The sequence below is a fragment of the Cylas formicarius genome, unplaced genomic scaffold (assembly GCF_029955315.1).
Source record: "Cylas formicarius isolate icCylForm1 unplaced genomic scaffold, icCylForm1.1 PGA_scaffold_9__14_contigs__length_23061073, whole genome shotgun sequence".
NCBI classification, from domain to species: Eukaryota; Metazoa; Arthropoda; class Insecta; order Coleoptera; family Brentidae; genus Cylas; species Cylas formicarius.
In genome coordinates, this window is record NW_026844365.1 from 8,819,626 (window position 1) to 8,835,992 (window position 16,367).

Genomic DNA, 16,367 nt, shown 5'->3' on the forward strand with positions numbered 1-16,367 from the left:
TGATGTACGCTCCCAAATATTAGTATTTTTCGACTTGATCAACAGCTCGTTCTTCTATGTATAACTGATGTTGCCTGGCCGGGTTCTTTGAGACAACCATAAATTTAGTTTTTTCTATGTTAATTGTGAGCCCCATTGCACGACTTTCGTTGTAAACTCTATCCACCAGCAATTGTAGGTCTTCAAGAGACTCAGCCAGGACTACCGTATCGTCCGCAAATCGTATATTGTTGATAATTTCTCCTCCAATCCTAACTCCTTCTTCTCTGTCCGAAAGAGCCTTTTGAAAGATTACCTGAAAGTATAAATTAAAGAGTGCCGGTGAGAGTACACATCCCTGTCTAACGCATCGCTGGATTCGTACCTCATCCGTCTCCAAGTTGTGGACTATTACTGTGGCTGTCTGGTGCCAATATATGCTTTTAATTATGTTTATATCATTTTGGTCTAGTTGGATGTTCTTCAGTTCATTTATTAATTTCATGTGTTCCACCTTATCGAACGCTTTTTGGTAATCTATAAAACACATCTATATATATATATATATATATATATATATATATATATATATATATATATATATATATATATATATATATATATATATATATATATATATATATATATATATATATATATATATATATATATATATATATATATATATATATATATATATATATATATATATATATATATATATATATATATATATATATATATATATATATATATATATTCTCACGTATTGATTCACGGATGGAAAAATGTGATGACACTATATTCCGGGATATCATCCGTTCGCTCGTTGAACTCCGACTGGAATCCTGCATCCGACTGGAATCCTGCAAATCTTGCATCCGACTGGAATCCTGCAGACGTTTCGCCAAAATTTCATTTGGCATCTTCAATGCTCGCGCTCCGAAAACACTTCGAACACTCGAGTGTTCGAAGTGTTTTCGGAGCGCGAGCATTGAAGATGCCAAGTGAAATTTTGGCGAAACGTCTGCAGGATTCCAGTCGGATGCAAGATTTGCAGGATTCCAGTCGGATGCAGGATTCCAGTCGGAGTTCAACGAGCGAACGGATGATATCCCGGAATATAGTGTCATCATATATATATATATATATATATATATATATATATATATATATATATATATATATATATATATATATATATATATATATATATATATATATATATATATTGAATGGACCAAAAATCTCTACATCTAAGCAACTCTGCATGTTTAAATTAAAAAAATTAATTATATCGCAAATGTATGATTAGTAGTAATGGACCAATGGTGTAGATGAATCATAAGCGAATTTAAAATATTTGCCCAATAGTGGTAGTAACGAGAAGTCGTTTTACTGTGCGCGGGGGGGGGGGGGGGGATTTTGTAGTTTCCAAAGTGGTCGAAAATGGCGTCGCAAATTTGCATATGTCGGCCTATGGCTTCCCCGAATCCCGTCGGTACCGTTTAATTTCGCTTCTCGAGGTCTAGTTTTTCCGTATTTTTACGTTTGTTTACGAAAAGTCGTGACATTCTATAAAGATCCGTATCTGGACGAGAGAGCTGTTGAATTTAAATTTTAAATAGCCCCGGCAACGAGCGACGAACATTAGAACCGAGCGGATTATGGGCCCGGGGAATGATTATTATAACTGTTATGCGGCGATGCTATCTGCACCCGGCATCAATAATAATGGATAATTGTAATTCTTCAAGAGCGACCCAGACCAAACGTCCCGAATGACAGATTTGAATATTTTCATTGTTACGAGCCCGAGAGCTTTTGTTGTTCTCGTAATAACTAGATGCGACCGAAAGAGAAAAATCTCTCCATTCTTTTAACATTTGAAGCAGATCCTGACGAGATACGATTGTTTATTGCGACAACAGTTTACCGTTAAATTAATAAAATGGCGGCTAGAGCCGAACGGGTATGTACCGCGGGTCCTCGTTCATGCCGCTTTTCACACGCCATTTTTATTTTTAAAGGATGGTAAAATAAAAGTTAATTGTAAAAAGTATTAAAGAAGTATATGGAAAGAATAAAGTTTTATCGAAAGTATAAAAGAGAACAAAGGTGCATTACAGAAATGCTGTTTTGATATTCTAATTCTTGTGTGCCTCATGGTCGTAGTAATTCAAAAGTTAAAGCAAATACAAAATTTTGTCGCAATGCCTCAGTTTTCCTAATTAGATTGTATATCCGTAGAAATTTTCCATCAAAAATTATCTTAGATACCCCTTTAAATTAAAAACATAAAATCTAAGATATACACTTTTAAAGGAAAAAACTATAAAAGATTACCTATAAAAACCAGTAAATAAATTAGTTAAATCAGTTAGTAAAATTAATGTTCAATACCATATAAAAAATGTCCCAGTTTAATTTTAATTTTATATTTTAAAAGTAAATTGTTTACTTTCCTACATCCCTAGTTTGACTACGGTTGTCAGTTCTGACAAGAACTCTCGTAAAAATGTCAAACTTCTACTAGGCGTTAAAAAAATAAAAAGCTAATTTTCAGGGTAAACATAATAATAAAAAATGACGTTGAATTTTGTTCGCGAACATGTGTCAGAAAATGCCTCCTGCGGGAGATACCGTATGACGTAAATAAGTGAACTATGAGATCAATGAAGTGAAAGGATAAATAAAGTGAGACACCAAAGTAGCCTAATTTTGACAGTGGGGCAAAGTGTCATAATTTGGTCTATGCGTCAGTGTTATAGAATTGTTCTAAAATCCTTCTTGTTATACCAGGTGTGAATGTGAATCTTTCGAAAGTTCTTCATGATGTTAGATGAATCATTAATTCAACACTTCGAAAAGTCTTTACCATTTTTTTTTATAATGCGAAGAAACATATCGAAAAAAAAATGGCCAAAGCCAGCGGTGTGCGAAATGGTTAAAATGCTTCAGTTATTTGGGCTAGAGTAGGGCCAAAGAATGACTAATAAAATGAGATTATTAGAGTGGAAAAATTTTGTGAACAGTTATAAAAATTGTCTTTCTTTTTTATTGAATGACTCTGAATGTCAAAATCAAACTCAAATTTATAATATTACAGTTACAACACTGTTTGAACAATAATCCTTACCAACCCTATTACAAATTTTAAAAAACTTTTTAATGCAACCCCTTTTGCACGCCGCTGACACTGACCATTTTCTTTACAAATTATTCTAAACATACGCTATTGTTTTTCGAAGCACATTTTATAATAAATCTTCATTGAAGCCTCTCTTTTAGGTTTCCATTTGCAGCTCAAAGCTTCTTGAAGTGAGTTATACCACTCAGCAAACCTTAATGGAAGTGCAGTAACAATTTTTTTTCACCCTGTATAGAAGAAAATGTTGTAATTCTAAATCTCAACTTTTTGGGGTACCCTTTGGAATAGAATCCGCCATAAATATTTTTTTAATCCTGGCCGTGGACCTGAGAAGTCTAAGTAAGCCCTAGTAAAAAGTAAAGAATAAGAAGTTCTAGTACGAAATGTTATCCTTCAAAGGTCGAACCCTTTCATTCAGGCGAGACGCTTCCCCAGCAGCGATCCTCGCCCACGAAAATTAAAATTCGTCTTAGTCGGTCACGAAGAAACGCAGAAGATAAACCAGGTTCATAGACACGACGATTTATTGTATCACCGAGCTAGGCGGACCCTACCGCGTTAACCGCTTACGTTTTCAGCATACTGGGTCCCAATTAAAAACTAATTCATATTCAGCGGGTGTCGCGCACTACGAACAAAAGAAGATCGAACGCGATAAAGAGCCTTCTTAGAAGAAGACACATGTGTACGTACAAATGGTGCACCGTCGTTTCAAAAGTGCGTCGGTTTACGGAATACCGGGAAGGGTTCGGGAGGCCGATCGTTCGGTGCAACCACTTGTCACGCCGACCTCCTTCCAACCGACCAGGGAAAACTGAAAGTACTTCTATGGGTTGGAAAGGTATTCATGATACCTCTCAAAAATGTAAACTAACCAAAAATAACCAAGAGTTAACTTAAATATCGAGAATCCTAGCAAAGGAGTTCCATAAAAAAAGGTTTTAAGGAGAATGGTAGATCAAGAGACCAAATATAAACCGGTGGAAGAAAACATATAACGCAGATAAAACATGCTGCCAAGAGAAGAAGGAAACAGCCTTTTCGCGTGTTATGCCAGTGCAAATGCTTTTTCATCTGCTCAGTATAACCAAATCGGAGCCAACGAACTGTACCAAAAAGCACATTGAAGCTATGGAGGAGACGAATCTAGATAAAGATTTAGAATTACAGAACGAATCGGAGTAATTCATAGATGAAACTTGAAGAATAAATAAATATAGCTTTGTACAAGTCATAAGGGAACATATGATGTTCTGAAGCAAGGTCAGAAGGATTCATATAAACCAGAAAATTTTAAAAATTAGAATTATAAAGTTAGTTCAGTAGGTTGTTCTATGCGAATTTTGGAAAATGTGGTGAGATTTGAAGTAGATACTGACAATCCAAGGTAATAAAGACAAGCCAAAGAATTCTAGAAAAAGGCGGTTAGAAGAATAGTAGGCTGTCGACCAAAGAAAAGGATTGCATAGAAAGACCACAATAATAGTAAAAATAAAGTAAAAAAATAAATAAATAAATGAAGGAAACGGTCTTTCTTCGTATTATGCAAATGCATTTTCATCTGAATATTAAAGAGTTGGAGGGTAATTAAACAAAACTCTCTAGAGGTACCTGTCTAAGCGATTGAAGGAAGGTTAAAAAATTCAAAAATTACGAAGTTAGTTGAGCAGGTAACAATGGGAAGTAAAAGAACAGTTTTGGCTAGCTGAGAAGCCATCCAAAGTAAATAGCAACCAAACAATGCCTATTTAACAAACACCAATTCATATTGGGTCTGGGTAGCGTGGGGGTAGAGAGTGTGTGAACCAGAATTCGAAAGACCTGCTAAATCATCTGAAAGACAGATATGTTCTAACCGCTCGTTTAGGTGCTAAGCGATGCTACGAATCCTATCCATCCTTTATGATAATGAGCTAGACAACTTTGAAAGCTTTCATTACCTAAGTGAAATCACTATCCTTAAACTAAACCAGAGAGGAAACACAAATGCTGTGGTGTAGGCTACCCTCCCTCACTTACAGATACCGATGGTTTTGTAGCTTCTTGTTTTCCTATCTATATTAATACTATTACGTCTCTGCGAATCTTGGAACCGGTGGTCAAAGAAGAGAAGAAGGAAACTTTCTTTTCGCGTGTTATGCCAGTTCAAATGATTTTTCATCTGCTCGGTATAACCAAATTGAAGGCAACGAGCTGTACGAAGAAGCATGTTAAAGCTATGGAGAAGACGAATCTAGATAAAGATTTATAATTACAGAACGAATGGCAGTATTTCCATTTTGCTTGTAATTCGTACAGATTAAATTTGGAGGATTATTAAATAGAACTTCGTACAGGTCCTAAAAGAACACATAATGTGCTGTAGGAAGGTCAGAAAGATTCATATATTTGAGAAAATTAAAAAAATTAGGAGTATAAAGTTAGTTCAGTAGGTTATTGTAACAGTTAATGTAAATACTGACAGTCCCAGGTAAAAGGACAAGCGAAATAGTTCTAGGAAAAGGTGGTTAGAAGACTGGTAGATCTACGGTCAGGCCACTGTCGACCAAAGATTGGGATTTCATAGAAAGACCATAAGAATAATAGCAGGACTATTGACATAACTACTATAGAAAGGAAAGAAAAAAAAAAGAAAAGAAACCATATAATACAGATGCTGTCAAGCAAAGAAGGAAACCGCCTTTTTTCGTATTATGCAAATGCATTTTCATCTACTTCATATATACATATGGAGGAGACTAAGCCAGATAAAGACATATTAAAGAGTTGGAGTGTAATTAAATGAAACTTTCTACAGGTACCTGTGTCAGGGATTGAAGGAAGGTTAGAAGGCTCCATTTAAGTGAGAAAAATGCAAAAATTAGGAGTACAAAGTTAGTTCAGCAGGTTACAATGGGAAGCAAAAGAAAACTGCAGGCTAGAGGCTATCTAAAGTAAATAGGAACCAAACAATATCTATTTAAAAACCACCAATTCACAATGGGTTTGAGTATCGTGGGGGTACAGAGTTTGTGAACCGGAATACGAAAGACATCTGCTGAATCGGCTGAAAGACATGTTTTAACCTTTCATTTATGCGTGAAGCGATGCTTCACGAATCCTACCCATCCCCCACGATAATGACAACTCTGGATGCTCTCATTGCCTACGTGAAATCACTACGCTTGAAGTAAAGCTGAGTACTCTGTCCAAGGTAGCTTCTTATTTTTCTTTCTACATTGAAACCATTGCGTCTCTGTGAACCTTGGAACTGGTGGTCTCAGTACCGAAGATCCCAACAATGGAAGACAGATCCATGAATCCCAAAAAAGGATGCAAAAATAATGATAGATCAGAATAAAAAGGTATCTAAAAGAGAGAAGAAGTAAAACCCTAGGGTGGACCGTTTTCCCTAGGCGAAAACAAACCAGAGTATTCTATAAAGACACTGAACAAATTAAACTTGAAGATTAATGAACTCAACCTTCCTACAGGTTTGTATCTGAGGAAATTCAGGAGTCGTAAGCGTAATAATAAATAATGTAGTTTTCACCAAATGTTGAGGTCGTAGACCCGTTTGGAGGTTGATTAAGACTTTAAAGACTCTCTCGACGATGGGTATAGCGAAACCCGGTTGAAACCGGGCTATTACTGAGGATCCACGACGATAGCGCAAATCATAACCATTTCACACGAACACGCGTAACCCGAGATGTCATCGCGGTACCGTGAAACCAGCCCCGTTTTACCGAAACGCGCGTGGAATATACGAGACCATTCAAGATGACGATCTAACTTAATAAATCACCAAATTTTAATTAGGCGGTCGCTTCCTCGTAACCGCCGTAACGATTATGGCGGCAACGTGAGCGTCTGAAAGGTACCGTTCGCGCGACCAAAGTCCGGGTGCCGTTTTCGACAATCTGGTCCTTCGAAGCGGATTTTCGCGTCGCGTCTACAATTTCCCACGCGGCGTAGAAAAATCGCGCTCACAATGTACCGGGTACGCAGGGAGACGCGTTCCCAGATCACGTAAATTATTATCGAAGAATGAGTAGACGGAGGAAGAGAGTAGAGAGGTATTCGTAATCTGATTGGCATATCGCGGCGTTTATTTTAAATATTTATGTCGAACAAGCGACGAAACCGCACGACGCCATGTCCGGTATAATAGCATCACGCTTTTATTGGTTTTATATATATCGGCCGTGCACGCCGGCCGTATATGCAACTTACTATTATAAACAGTGTTCGATTTTTCCTACGCGCTCCGTTCACAATGCGTGCTCGTTTCCCGCAACGGAAAACGATTAATATGGTGTTTATTTATGCGCACTCTTTATACCGAGAGGCGCAGTATTTTGATAATTTTTTTTCCAACCTTTTTGTTCCGATTATTCGACATTGTTTTTACGTCGTGAGTTGTTCAAAAAACTATACGTCTTTTTGACATTATAAGAATGACTTAAAAATAAAACATTCGTAAATAAACTTTATTAAGTATTGTTTGCTGTAGTAACAAAGCCAGCGTGGTAAGGATTTCTATAGTCCAAGTCAGAGTGAGTCGACGATGGAGTAAAGTTCATTATCTCATTGGTTTAAAATGTTATGAGAGAATGGTAACTACAATAGTTCTAAAGATTGTTTTTGATTCCTTAAAATAGGTCACCCGATTCTTAAATTTTCTTTTGAATTGAATTAATATTAATACATGCCTAAATCGAATAGTTTTTCCAATATTATAATTTTTCTATAAAAAAATACTAGTTTTCACAATTGCAAAAAAAATTGCCATAGCGCCATTATTTATCAAGATAGATCACTCATATTTGATACCCTGTACAGGGTAGTCCAAATTCGCGGAGCCTCTATGGCTTTAAGCATTTGCAGCACAGTTAGCCCAAAACTAATATGCATGTTACGGACTCGATTTTCGAGAGAAGTTAAAAACTGAAAACCGCATCGCGATATGTCATATGTCGTTTTTGAGCTACAGGGTGATTCTCAAAAATGTGCGATTTTAAATTCCCTCTATAACTTTTTTAATTGTAAGCATAGAGTTATGGGAAAAACATTTTTTTAAGTTTTTTTAAGCTGGAATCTCTATTTTACCGGTTTTGCCCTAGAGCCTTTAGTTCCCGAGATATCACACAATTTTTCTAAAATAGTCAGTTTTCTAATAAAATTTCCTGTGAACGATGTGTCATACACCTATTTTTATTAAATAGTTTTAAAGGTATTTGTAATTTTTGATATTTACCATAGTAGGCGCTGTGCGCGGCCTAAATATGTAGATAAAATGATATTGTTTTTTTTTTTCATAGAAAATCAAGTTGGCTACGACACGAGGGGAGACAGCAACTTTAACTTCTAGTTTACAATAATTACGAACCCTAAAATAATAAACGGAAATAAAATTGTATTATTTGATTATCTTATTATTATATATATAATTTTTTTTATAGTTCCTCTATACATTTGGCCAGTACTTGTTATTGTAAACTTTTTTTTTGTTTGGTAATTTCAATTAAACTTGTTAAAACATTTGTCTGCAATAAGTATTATTATTATTATTATTATTACTATTATTATTATTTTTTTTTTTTTATTCTTTAGCTCGACGTTGTCGGTTTTTATTTTTAATAAGAAGGTACGGTCTGAGACAAATACTCTTCCTACTGTAAGAAATTTCTGACCAGGTGGCAAGTCTGTAGTATGCTGGCTTTTTGTAGTTCCATATAGAGATATTGTTGAAGGCCGAGAGACTGAAGTGACTTATGAAGTTTTTTGGGTATTAGGCCTGTAGAAGATAGGACCACTGGTATTGTATGAACCTCCCTTTGGCGCCAAACTCTTTTGATCTCGCTAGCAAGCTCAGAGTATTTTTGTATTTTACGGTTGTGAGTATTTGAAAGATTTCTGTTCCAAGGTACTGCGATATCGATTAAGTAGGTTATCATTTCATTTTTAATAGTGAGTATTATATCTGGCCTATTATGTTGAATTGCTTTGTCTGTTATGATAGATCTGTTCCACATCAGTTTATGGGTATTTGACTCCAGAACAGCTTCAGGTGAATATTTAAAGTAAGGACACTTTTGTTCAAGAAGGTGATGTTTAACTGCAAGGTTTTGGTGAACTATTTTTGCTACATTATCGTGCCTTATTGTGTATTCTGTGGGTGCTAAAGTTGAACAACCGTTTAGTATGTGTTCAATAGTTTCTCCATTTTGGCCACATCTTCTGCACTTATCTTCTGTGTGAGGGGTATTAAGGATATATTTTTTATAATTTCTTGTTGGTAGTACTCTATCCTGAATAGCCAGCAGGTAGCCTTCGGTCTCGGCGTACAAGTCTCCGTTGCTCAGCCATTTGTTTGACGCTTTAATGTCAACATCTTCCTGATGCAGGTCGGAAAAATGCCCGCCGTGGACCGCCTTCTGAGCCCATTGATGCAGGATCTCATCGTTTATTTCAATTTGAAATACTGCGTTTCTATTTGCCATGTTTAATGGAGTGTATTTTTTATCTGCCTCTATTACTGTTTTATGTAGTAGCAGCATCTTTATTGTAGAAATACTCTCGTAGCTTGTTCACTTGTTTATTGTGCATATTGAGTAGGTGTATTACTCCTCTTCCCCCTTCACTTCTAGGAAGAGTCCATAGCTTCTAAATTATTAGTTACACAAACATTATATTTGACGTTTTATAGCCTTTAAGTGTTTTATGAACATTCACACTATCTCTTTTAAAAATCAGAGTTTTCCTTTAAATGTATCCCATTTGCGCTCTTCTTTTTAATAACCTACTAGAATGCTTTCGTTAGTTCTCGGCTGTCACTTCCTAAATAGCTGAATCAAAGGGTAGCTTAAGCCTTCTTTTGCCTTGCTAAACATATACTAGAGATAGTTGCGGTTAGTTTTAAAACTTGTGAAGCCACTATGAAAAAGAAATTGAGAAGGTCCGTTCAACATGCGCATGCGTCGCATATCTACACACTGATGTGTGTAGATATGGCTTAGGAAGAAAATGATGCAAAGTACAGGTTAGTGGGTTTTGTCTCACTTTGCTATATGTAATATATCGATAGTTTCTTGTTTCCTAACCAGATTTTGTTAGAACAAGATCAACTAAAGCTGTTTTTCTGGTTAAGTACGCTTTAAGAATACACTTACGTACGAGTATAGTCAAAATATGTGCAATTTATTCTCGTGGTGCTGAACCGGATGTGCTGGTTCTCCGATCTCGCCGGATCCTCGAATGCATCAGAAACGACGTCACGCCTCTTAACCCAGAAGTAAAATTAATCAATAACTCGATAGTTGCCGTCGCAATCGTCGCCTCTATTGGCTTGATTAGTCTAGATTTTTCCACTCGGCAATCAACCCGAATCATTACGATACATCATCTTGTCTATTTTGCATGCGGGGATACGATTCGGCCCATTATCGAATTAAGAGGACGGTTGTTATTAATAAACACCAAGCCGTTTCTCGCTCTTTATTAATATTAATAATAATTGCGCTTATAATAGAAATTTAAGTAATGACGGTCGGCGGAAGGTCATTATTCAATCGGTCGCGCAGATACGCAGATATAATTTGTTTATATTAACGAACAAACGTCGTCTTGGCTTCGGCAGTTTCATGGTTCCGTTTCGCTGGCCCAAATCATTTTCATCATTATTTTTAGTTGGTCCCCTTAAGCTTCGCTTCATAACCGCCCCTAACCTACATGCCTTCGAAGTCTCTATCACGTCGAAACAGAAAACCTACTAGAATATTTTCTAATCTTCAATTACTAAAACGACTTCCTCTTGGAACTTGGAGGTAAAATTTGAAGTGAGATCACTGCTTGGTGTAATATTTTTGTGATCTAGAAGAACTATCAAATTTCTTCCCCTTCTTCTTCTTCTTTCGATGCAGTTCTATATTTCTTGCGGTCTGTATTAAGGATTGTATATTTTGTACTCTTGTCCACTGACCGATGTTTCACAGCCAAGAAATTTTCTTCCTTCCGATTCTGCTTTTTCCTTTAATTTTACCTTCGGTCAGTAGGTGCAAAAACTGGTATTTGATGCTTCGCATGATGTACCCTAGGTATGCCGTTTTTCTCTTCTTAATTAATTGAAATAGTTCACGTTGTTTACCGACGCGTTTGTTAATCTAGCCGTCCAAGGCACTTTAAAGATCCTGCGATGGAGTCACATTTCGAAAGCCTCCAACTTGTTAATTGCAGTCGTCCTCAATGTCCAGCCTTCTATGCCGTAAAGAAGCACCGACCAAACGTAGCACGAACCTCCGTCGCACATCAAAATCGGGGCAAGTAAGCACTATTCGAAACCTGACGGGCTTCTTAAATGTGACATTTTATTTCTTTGTCTGATGCCCAGTCTTCAAAGAGGCAGACTCCCAGATATTTGAATTTATCAACCCTCTCTAAGGGCATTGCGTTAAATGTTATAGCGGCGTTTTCAACCATATTTATGTTTTTTAAAATAATCATAAATTTTGTTTTTTTGGTATTGATGTTTAACCTCATTGATTTGCTCTGCTCTCCTATCTTATTGACCAGTTGTATCTTCCGTATAATGATCATTATTCTCCCATTTAACTTTGATTCCCAGGACCTCTTGGAAAATTGCTTCGCAATACAAGTTGAATAAAAGTGGGGATAGCACACCCCTTTTGGTCTGTATGTTGTCGGACATATTGTTGTCTAGTTTTATTTGCGCTGTTTGGTTTCAGTATAGGTCCCAGTATTTTATGGAGTTAGTCATCACACATATCTTGGATTTGCTACTTTCTACTTTACTATCTTGTTATTAAGACCCCGCTGGCTTATTTGTGGTTTATCTTCGAGCAATGATAGAAATACACTAAAAAAACAGATTTCAGTGCTTTTGGAGTGCGTTAGTCGGGTCTACACCCGCAAGTTTAATAGACTTCAGAAGTAGCAAGCAATCTCTGACCTTCGTCGACCTTCAAACGCGATTGCTGTAGTCCAGTTGACTTTCAATTGTTCTTTCTTCTGGCGATTTGAGTTTGAGCGAGGGAAGCATTTCTTCCATATTATTAATGAGTAGAGCAGAGCACTTAATATTGGTTTTGGTATAACAAACCGGAATTATTAAATAATTTCACGTTTCCTTCTCTTCTAAACACAATCTGTATATGCTGGTGACTTTGACTATAAGTAGACTTAGGCTTAGGCTAAGGCTAGAAAGCTAGAAGAATCATCTGTAAATCTGGTCTACACGATCTTCGTGATTATTGCAGATGATTTTCTGTTCCGAACGCAGCATTCCTTCTATATTACTAATTTCTCGAACACGCCCAGAAAAACGCTTAACGTAAAGAATGGTTAAGAAATGACTTGACTTATAATAATACAGTCTGTACGTTCTGTCAACTACAAATCTCATAATACGAAGGTGTATTTTTAAATAGTACACTCAGGCTTACACTTGCTGCACCTGCAAGATCCTTCAAGAATGAAAATGGCTTATATCTTGGAGCCTGTAAATCTGGTCTACACGATCTTCGTGATTATTGCAGATGATTTTCTGTTCCGAACGCAGCATTTCTTCTGTATTACTAATGGCTCGAACACGCCCAGAAAAACGCTTAACGTAAAGAATGGTTAAGTAATGACTTGGAGTTTCCTCCTCTTATAATAATACAGTCTGCATGTTCTGTCAACTACAAATCTTATAGTACAAAGGTGTATTTTTAAATAGTGCACTTAGGCTTACACTTGCTGCACCTGCAAGATCCTTCAAGAATGAAAATGGCTTTATGATTGACAGTTGTTGTTGCTTTACGACTTAGTCAAAGAATTTGATGATAAAACTTGAATCTTCGTAGTCGACGCGAGATTACTAAGGCATTTCTTTGGCCTAAATAGCTAGAAGAACCCTCAAATTTCTTCCTCTTCTCACAAGTTTGAACCAAGGCACCGTATTTACCATGAGTAGAGCAGGGAAAAACACTTAATATTGGTTTTGGTATTACAAAGTCAAATTCAGAAATTATTTAGAGTTTCCTTCTCTTCTAAACACAATCTTTATGTGCTGGTTACTACGACCCTAAATATGTGAAGGTGTCTTTTTAAATAGTAGACTTGAGACTTAGGATTGATGCAGCCGCAAGATCCTCTAAGAATGAAGTTTGCTAATACCTTGACGATTGACAGTAATTGTTCCTTAAATTAGACTTGAATCTCCTCTCCTGCTCTAATATGCGCCACTAGAAAATTTGTCGCCAAACATACCTTTTCCATCATTTAATTGAGGCCCGGCTTATGGGGTAACAGAAACATTCTTTTAGATTACAGGGCTTTCGGAGCCATTGAGACCATGCCAGATAATTTTATGCTCCTAGAATTGATGTTTGAAGTCACAAACATCTGACCTCGGAGAATCTTCAAACGCTATTAGTTTGTCTTCCGGTGATTTGGGTTTGCTCGAAGGCAGCTTTCCTTCTATATTATTAATGGCTCGAACACCACCAGAAAAACACTTAACATTGGTTTTGTTCAATTAAAGGATGGTTAGGAAATGACTTGGAGTTTCTTCCTCTTCTAAATACAGTCTTTATGCAGTTAGTGTTGTAGTGCAGTTAAACATACAGTTGCTGCACCTGCAAGATAGATAGGTTGTTGCTTTATATCTTAGACAAAGAATTTAATGATAAAATTTGAATCTTCGGATGGCATTTCTTTGGCCTAAATAGCTAGAAGAACCCTCAAATTTGTTCCTCTTCCCACAAGTTTGAGAGAAGGCAGCATTCCTTCTATATTATTAATGAGTAGAGCAGAGAAAAGCACTTAACATTGGTTTTGGTATAACAAAGTCTAATTAGGAAATAATTCTGAGTTTCCTTCTCTTCTAAACACAATCTAATGATATGCAGGTGCCTTTTTAAAAAGTAGACATAGGATTACGCTTGTTGCAGCTGCAAGATGCTTCAAGAATGAGCTTTGGCTATATCTTCAGTAGACCCGAGATTACGAAGTCAATTCCTTGGCGAGAGCCTTTTGAGAGCCTAAATAGCTAGAACAACCCTCTAGTTTGTTTCGCTTCTCCTTTAACGCAGGTAACTAGCGACTTAGTCCACAACAATCAGCCCTTTTCGTCTATTTCTGGTGAAAATGACGTTCGTATCTTTTGTATTACGATCTCGTTTGCTAAAAAATTAGATTTGAGTTTTTTTGGAATTGGTTAGTCCAGTCTATACGATGTTCGTGACCGAAGTGGAACAGACGTCTGAAGTCGGAAACAATCGATGACCTTGGTCGACCTTCAAACGCGATTACGGCCGTCCGGTTGACTTTCGATTGTTTTTTCTTCCGGCGATTTGAGTCTGCGCGAACGCCGCATTCCTCCGATATTATTAATGACTCGGAAACGAATACCTAAATCGAAAAACGCCGGAGCTGCACCGGACCATTAATCTATAACCCGCGCGAATGATAATAATTTCATTACTCTCTCCTATGCGTTAATAACTGTCAGTAAGCAAAACTCGTAAAATAAATAAATGATGTTCCCGGTAATGCGTTATAATTTATGCGACCTCCTCTAGCGACCGAATCATTTCTTAGATAAATACGATACACGTCTCGCCTCTACACACATATACGGGGCGTTATTTTTTTATTAATGACCCGCGTTGTAGTGTTAAAATATTCAAAAATATTCCGGTTATTAATTAAACGCGGGCGGGACCCCGCTCTCGAAAAACACTCGTAAGTCATCGCGGCTCGAACGACTACGACGGGTCGGAATTGAACCAGGTAAAAATCGCCGATGCCAATCATCGAGTCTACGGCGACGACGTTTCGCCATAGGTAACGCGAAGTCGCCCCGTAAACGCTCCACCACCTTTCCCAAGGTTGGCGCAGTCGGTAGGATAACCGATAATCCGGCTCGCGATCGTCGGCGGAAACCGTCCTCGTCGAATTCCGTCGTGTTTTAGTGAGTCAGCTTTCAATTAATTATAAACCTGGCCGTAGACGGCCAGTCACTGATAAACAAGGGTGTGTGTGCCCTCTCTTAATGATTTCCATTCAAATGCCACGAAGATACACTTATAAGGCACTCGTCAACGGCTCCTCTCTGTTCGCTAGGTCGTTTTTGCTCTGCGGCATCCGCTTCGTCGCTGTTGCTGTTTGTAGACGCACTCAAAATTATCAACACGAGAAACTGCAGTTAATTAAATGGTCACGAAATCGAACAGAATCTTCTTCTGCTTTGCTCTAAGGGAAATTGCCGTTCTTATTCTAGCCAAAATGCTAACCAGATATATGCGAGTTTTATCTAATGCCGTTCTCAGTAAGATTTCAGCTCCTATTGATCTGATACTTTGCTCTACAATACACCTGGAAAGCAAAGTCTGCAAGGCGTCTCACTAGTTTCCATGAAATATAGCTTCTCCAAACTAGAAACACAAAGTTATCAAAGCACATCTTCAAGCTCCTCACCTATCAAAGCAAGCGAGTTGAGAATGTACTATCTTGTTTTTATCTAGTGCTGTGTACTTTTTTTTATCGGCCTATTTCGAGCCAAATATTGATCATTCTCAAATCTACATGAGCTTAAGCTAAAGTCCGTCTGAGCAACTTTGTGGCACTAGCTTGGTTGATGGTCCCTCTGACTCTCTGTCCGTCAAATTTAACTTTTCAAGGCATCTTCTTCCCTCTGAGCAACTGTGTCATGCTAGCTCTGATTGATCTGATCTCTATCCTACAATACATCAGAACTTTGCCATCGGTAACAGAATCCACAAAAGAAAAAGCTAAATGGCCATGTCACTAGCTTTTACTAAATCATGCTCCTCATAAAGTAGATTGTGCATATAAGCTATCACTTGCAGTGTGAGGCGTTCGTATTTAACAACTTTACTACAAGTTAGTATTGTAGTATTGTTTTCTCAACTAGAAAGGTCAGGCTACCTCAACAGTTGTTGAGGCTCTGGATGTTGGAGAGGAAGAAGGCCTTCACTTCAAGCTGGATAGTTGAGAAAGATAAATCCAAACCAAAGCGTTGATCCTTATCAAATCTGAACCAGATTTATCTAAAGTCTTGTACGTTAAATTTAACTTTTCAAAATATTTTCTTAGTTCTAAGCAACGTAAGCACAATTTTGTCACCAGACGTTATTATACACATTAGATCTTGACCGTTCTGACGTGCATGAGTTTCATGCAAAGTTTCTTTAAGTGAGTACGGCCTGATTCCTAAATTACATCACATTCG